This window comes from Diorhabda sublineata, chromosome 8 (genome assembly GCF_026230105.1).
Source record: "Diorhabda sublineata isolate icDioSubl1.1 chromosome 8, icDioSubl1.1, whole genome shotgun sequence".
Lineage (NCBI taxonomy): Eukaryota > Metazoa > Arthropoda > Insecta > Coleoptera > Chrysomelidae > Diorhabda > Diorhabda sublineata.
Window position 1 is genome coordinate 13734854 of NC_079481.1, and position 5123 is coordinate 13739976.

General features: G+C 35.2%; 1 pseudogene; it reads right to left on the reverse strand.

Moving 5' to 3' along the window:
- Positions 1–1356: 1356 nt before the first annotated feature.
- Positions 1357–3418, reverse strand: LOC130448250 (uncharacterized; annotated as a pseudogene).
- Positions 3419–5123: the final 1705 nt, after the last annotated feature.

The window sequence follows — 5123 nt, forward strand, 5'->3', positions numbered from 1 at the left end:
ATAATTAAGGCGATCTTCTGCCATGGTGCTTCTTAGCCATGTTTATGCTCTGAGGCCTCTAAAGGATCGTTTTACTGTACAGCTCGCTCAAAATTTTTAATACTTTTTCCGTTTCGGGAAAGAAAGATTTGTTTCTTTTAGGGCATCAACAACTGTTTTAGATTTTTTAGATTAAGCCTATCGTGCCACAATTGCTGCCAAATTTCGATTTCATTTTCTATGTTCGGTAAATAATAAAACTGGGCAATAGAATCACAAGTTTGTCTAAAGCCGCGTCCACACTATGTCGACTGTGTCGATCGACCGCTGTCGACTTAGTCGATCGACATTTGTCGAGTCGAATGTAACCCGAATGAAGTGCATTTTTGTTTTCAGTCGAATGGAAATAATTTCCAAGTTTGGACCTGTTGAGCGTGATAATAAAGTTTTAAACCATTAGTTTTGTTAAAACCTGTGTGCGCAACGGGAGGAGTGGTTCTATAATTGTGTTTTACCAAAGTTAATTGTTTTATCAAAATGAATTTCACAGAAGAACAAACATTAAATTTTATTGATATGTACAGAGACCGCCCTCAACTCTGGGACTCTACAAATTAAGAGTACAAAAACAAAAGGCACGATTTACTTACAGAAATCGCAGTTTCTTTTGGAATCGAAAAGTCAGAGGTAGAGAAAAAAATTAAGAACCTCCAATCACAGTTTTCTCGCGAAAAGAAAAGAGAAAAGGACTCTCAAAAACCAGGCAGTGGAACAGATGAGATTTACCAAAGCAAGTGGTTCGCCTATGGCCGATTGTTATTCCTTGCTGACAAAAACAAACCAAGAAAAACATTGGACACTGAGGTAAGTAATAATGTTTCTATTTATTCATTAAAGTACAATAATTTACAATAGTTTCCCAAGGTAAACAAAATTTAAATGTTTACAATGTACTAATGAAAATCAGATGTCGAATTTATTTGTTGTATTGGTAATGCAGTTCACCCTGTGGCGAACAACTTCTTCTAGAGACTACTCGACCGCTAGAAAGCTGAGATGATGATAAATCTCGTCTCCACAAACCTGGATCTACTTCTCCATTATCTGGGCATTCTTTGTCAAACATTTCATTTGGAGAATAGATAGATCGTGATGAGGTTTTCCTTAAATATTTATGCAAGTAAACTGTAGCCAAAGTCACTTTAGTTGCTGTATCTGGTTCTAATAACATCGGCTTCCTTAACACACGAAAACTAGATGAAAGAATACCGAAAGCGTTTTCGGAAACTCTGCGGGCTCGACTTAGTCTGTAGTTGAATATTCTTTCCTTATATCCTCTTGCGTATGTACCAGAAAATGGCTTCATTAAATTTACAGTTAATTGAAACGCTCCCACAAGACAATACTGCATTGGTAATTGTCGTCCTGGTAAAGGACATGGTGGAGGAAGATGTAAAGCGTTAGTATCAAGTTGTTCTTTGAAAGATGTATTATTAAACACTCATCAGAAATTCTTCCCTGACAACCAACGTTTGTATAGATGAAATTGTAAGAGGCGTCCACTATAGCGAGTAAAACGATACTGTGGAAAGACTTGTAGTTAAAAAATTCAGATCCAGAGTGAATTGGGGCTTGTAGAGTTATATGCTTGCCGTCGATCGCTCCGATGCAATTCGGGTATTGCCATAGGTCATGAAATTGTTTCGCAATGATGTTCCAATCAGATGCATTTTCTGGTTTCTGAAAATGAAAATAAATATATTTATGTAATAAGTGTTAAATATATTTATTTAATTATTACTTATAACCTAGATATTCTTTTTCTCTTTTTTACAGGTTTCACAAAATCAACAAATTGGAGACAGTGAAGTCAACAAGGACACTGCTGGTGATGAAGACAAGGAAAGAGAGGATGTGTCGTCGGTAACAAAGTCACCCAAGGAAAGAGAATTCAGGTCTCCTAAATTGGGATTTAAAAGAAAACACGGACCTCTTGCAGCTCCTCCTATCACGACACCAATGAAGCTCTGAATGTTATGAAATCTATTCAAAACAAAAAAAGAAGATGCAAAGGATGAGTATTCTCTTTTTGGTGAGCAAATTGCAATAAAAATACGAAAACTTAATTCACCCCAAGCAAGATTTTCCGTTCAAAATGCTATAAATCATGTCTTGTATGAGGCAGAAATTGGCATGTACAACCCTGGTATCCCTCAATCTAGCTGCAGTGGTCCTAACACGGAATTTTATTCGCAAGCTCCCTATAGCTACTCTCACCATCGACCACAGAATACTGCAACCCCGCTATTGTCATCACCTGGTTCCGAATGTAGCACTTTCCAATCCGAATACTCTCCTTCACCTACTCCAACTCCTACTGTTCAAGCTGAAAGTCAGTCGAACATTCCTGGTTTAGAAGACATGTTTTCATTGTAAACACCCTAACTAATTACTTTTATATAACAATATGATTATGAGAGAAAAAAAATTTTTCTTATACCTTTGTATTACAATTCTTATACTTTTATATTACAATATTACTATTATGAGGGAAAAAATCTAATAAAGTAAGTTCATTTTCAAATTTTTTCTTATACCTTTGTACCTATTATCAAACATACGATTAGTTTTGAATGCTCTAAGTACAGGAACTTTTTTTAATGAAGATTTTGGTCACTAGTCAATACAGTTGACCACTGCGCCACGGTGGCTGGCGAATCGGGACCTAGAATTATTAGGAATTATTGCTATTCCAATAGGAGCCAAATAGGAACCATTTATTATTTTATTTATCAGCTCCTTGACTCAGTGGTCACTGCACTAGGCTTGCACCAAAAATTATGACATATTACCACAAAGAAACAGTAATTATTTATTATATATTATTTTAACTTACTTTTACTTCATCTTGAAGTACAGAGATGAGTGCAGCACAAACATCAGGTATGATGGAGGAAATTGTTTGTTTCGACATCTTCAGCAGGTAGCTCAAGGACGAATATGAATCTCCACTTGCTAAAAAGCGCATGGTTATTGCAAAGCGCTCACTTGGAGGAATGGCTTTTCTGAAAGTTTTTTTTTTAAATTATGGGTCCTATCATTTCCAGTAATTTTTCAAAATCAGAACTCTTCATCCGGAAAAAATTTTTGAATCCAGCGTTGCATCTATATTCTAAATTTAACGGATCCACTTCATCCAATAATAAATCTTTTATAAATTCGGTTGTGCTGTACTTTTTTCTCCCATTAACGAGACTAGGTCGAATCCAAAACCTCCAGGAATTCAAAAGTTATCAATTAGGGTGTTGATAAATAATGTCGAAATCCATTTTTATTAACAAATTTTATTGGAGACAATGGTTTCCTCATCTATAAAAATAACAGTACAGAAGTTAAGTAGTTGTAAAAAGGTAGCGACTTACCTTCTTGAACGATGCATATGTTGGTCTACAAGCGCGGACATAAATATGGCAGTAGCAACAGCAACAAGAGCATCTGCATCACTTATTTTGTTTCTTATTTCACTAAAGCACAGCACTCAACTACTCACAGTCGACTGATGAAATACGTCCACACAGCAGTTTATGTGTGGACGAGACGAATGTCGCCTATGTCGTTCGACATTGTCGATCGACCTTGTCGATCGGCATAGTGTGGACGCGGCTTTAGATTTTCAGCTGTTATCTTCGCCGGATGTAACTTAGATAATGCGAATGATGTCGTGTTTTCTTCAGCAAAACGTATTTCAAAGGAGGTGATAATTGAATCCAAGTATGGTATTACTAAAGACCTTTTCCAGTATTCTGAAGGGCTTTCTGCTGGATGATTGCTTCTACGACTTTTTTTAGTCAACAATAGCAGCTTCCTTTATAATTTCGTCTGTCACTTTTTCCGGATTTTCAAGGTGGTTTTTAATTAAAAGTAAAATCCTTTTAACGTGCATTTCGAAGCTTGACCACGTCCAAAGCTCCAGATTGGATACAAATTATACAAAACTAACGGGAATGCTACCCTACATATTTTTACTCTGTTTAATGGCCTTGCGTTTTTGCAAATCTGATATAGTCGTGATAAAAATGACGGTGATTTTAAAAACGGATGTCAAAATTTTATTTCTGAATATTTCAGTAATATACATTAAACTTTAATTTGTCAAGCGATGCGGAATTTATTAATGGATAATGAAGTCAATTGCTCGCAAGGCCTAAAGACTTGGGTCGCTTTGCAGCTAGCTACATTTCATCTTTAGAGGTGGGGGGGCAACTGCCCCCCTGTCCTCCTTAGCGACGCTCTTGTCCCAATGTTATATATCCTTTTCGATAAAAGCACTTTTTCCGTACAATTGTGAATGCTTCTAATGAAAAATTTATATCTATTATTATATTTGGTAATCTAAACTTTTTAGTAAGTTGGACTTGTTAAGATCACTCCCCACCTTCGTTAATTGGTTAGGTTAGGTGCCTAATATTCGATTATTCAATAAAGATGATCACAAAGTTGGACTTATAAATTTAACTAAAGTAATCATCTATAATCAAAATAAAATATTGGGAATAAAATTTTTGATGAGTGTCTGAGTTTGAAAAGGATTATTTCATAAATTGAAGTGAAATAATTAGTTGTAAATGTGTTAAACCTTCAATGAGTAGTGGGATCACGTCTAGGGTATTTCAAGTTAAACTCCAAAGCAACTTTGTTGCTGTTACGAACATGATTCCCAAACAATCGAGTGATTTAGAGGTTTTCCCGTAAATTGGATAGCATTTAAAAGCAAGTTAATAAAATAATTGCTATTCGACGTTTTTCTTAAAATATGATTTTTCTAGAAACACAAACTATATTTATAAGCTACACTATACAGGGTGTTCCACGACGAGTTAAAACTATCTGTATATCTGGCAAAATACTTCGAATACGATCTGTTTAACTCAAATATTTGCCTTATTTTTCACCCCTGAATGCATCAAAATAGAAAAAACCGGGTGGTTCTATCTAAAAAAATAAAGAAGTTTGATATTTATGAAGTTAAATTTTGAACACTTTTCATACACACCCCGTATAAAATGAAAAAATTTTCAACAAAGATCCAAATACGTCTAATTTTGCTAAAAGCAATCGAATCAAGACCATTTCCATATCTTTAG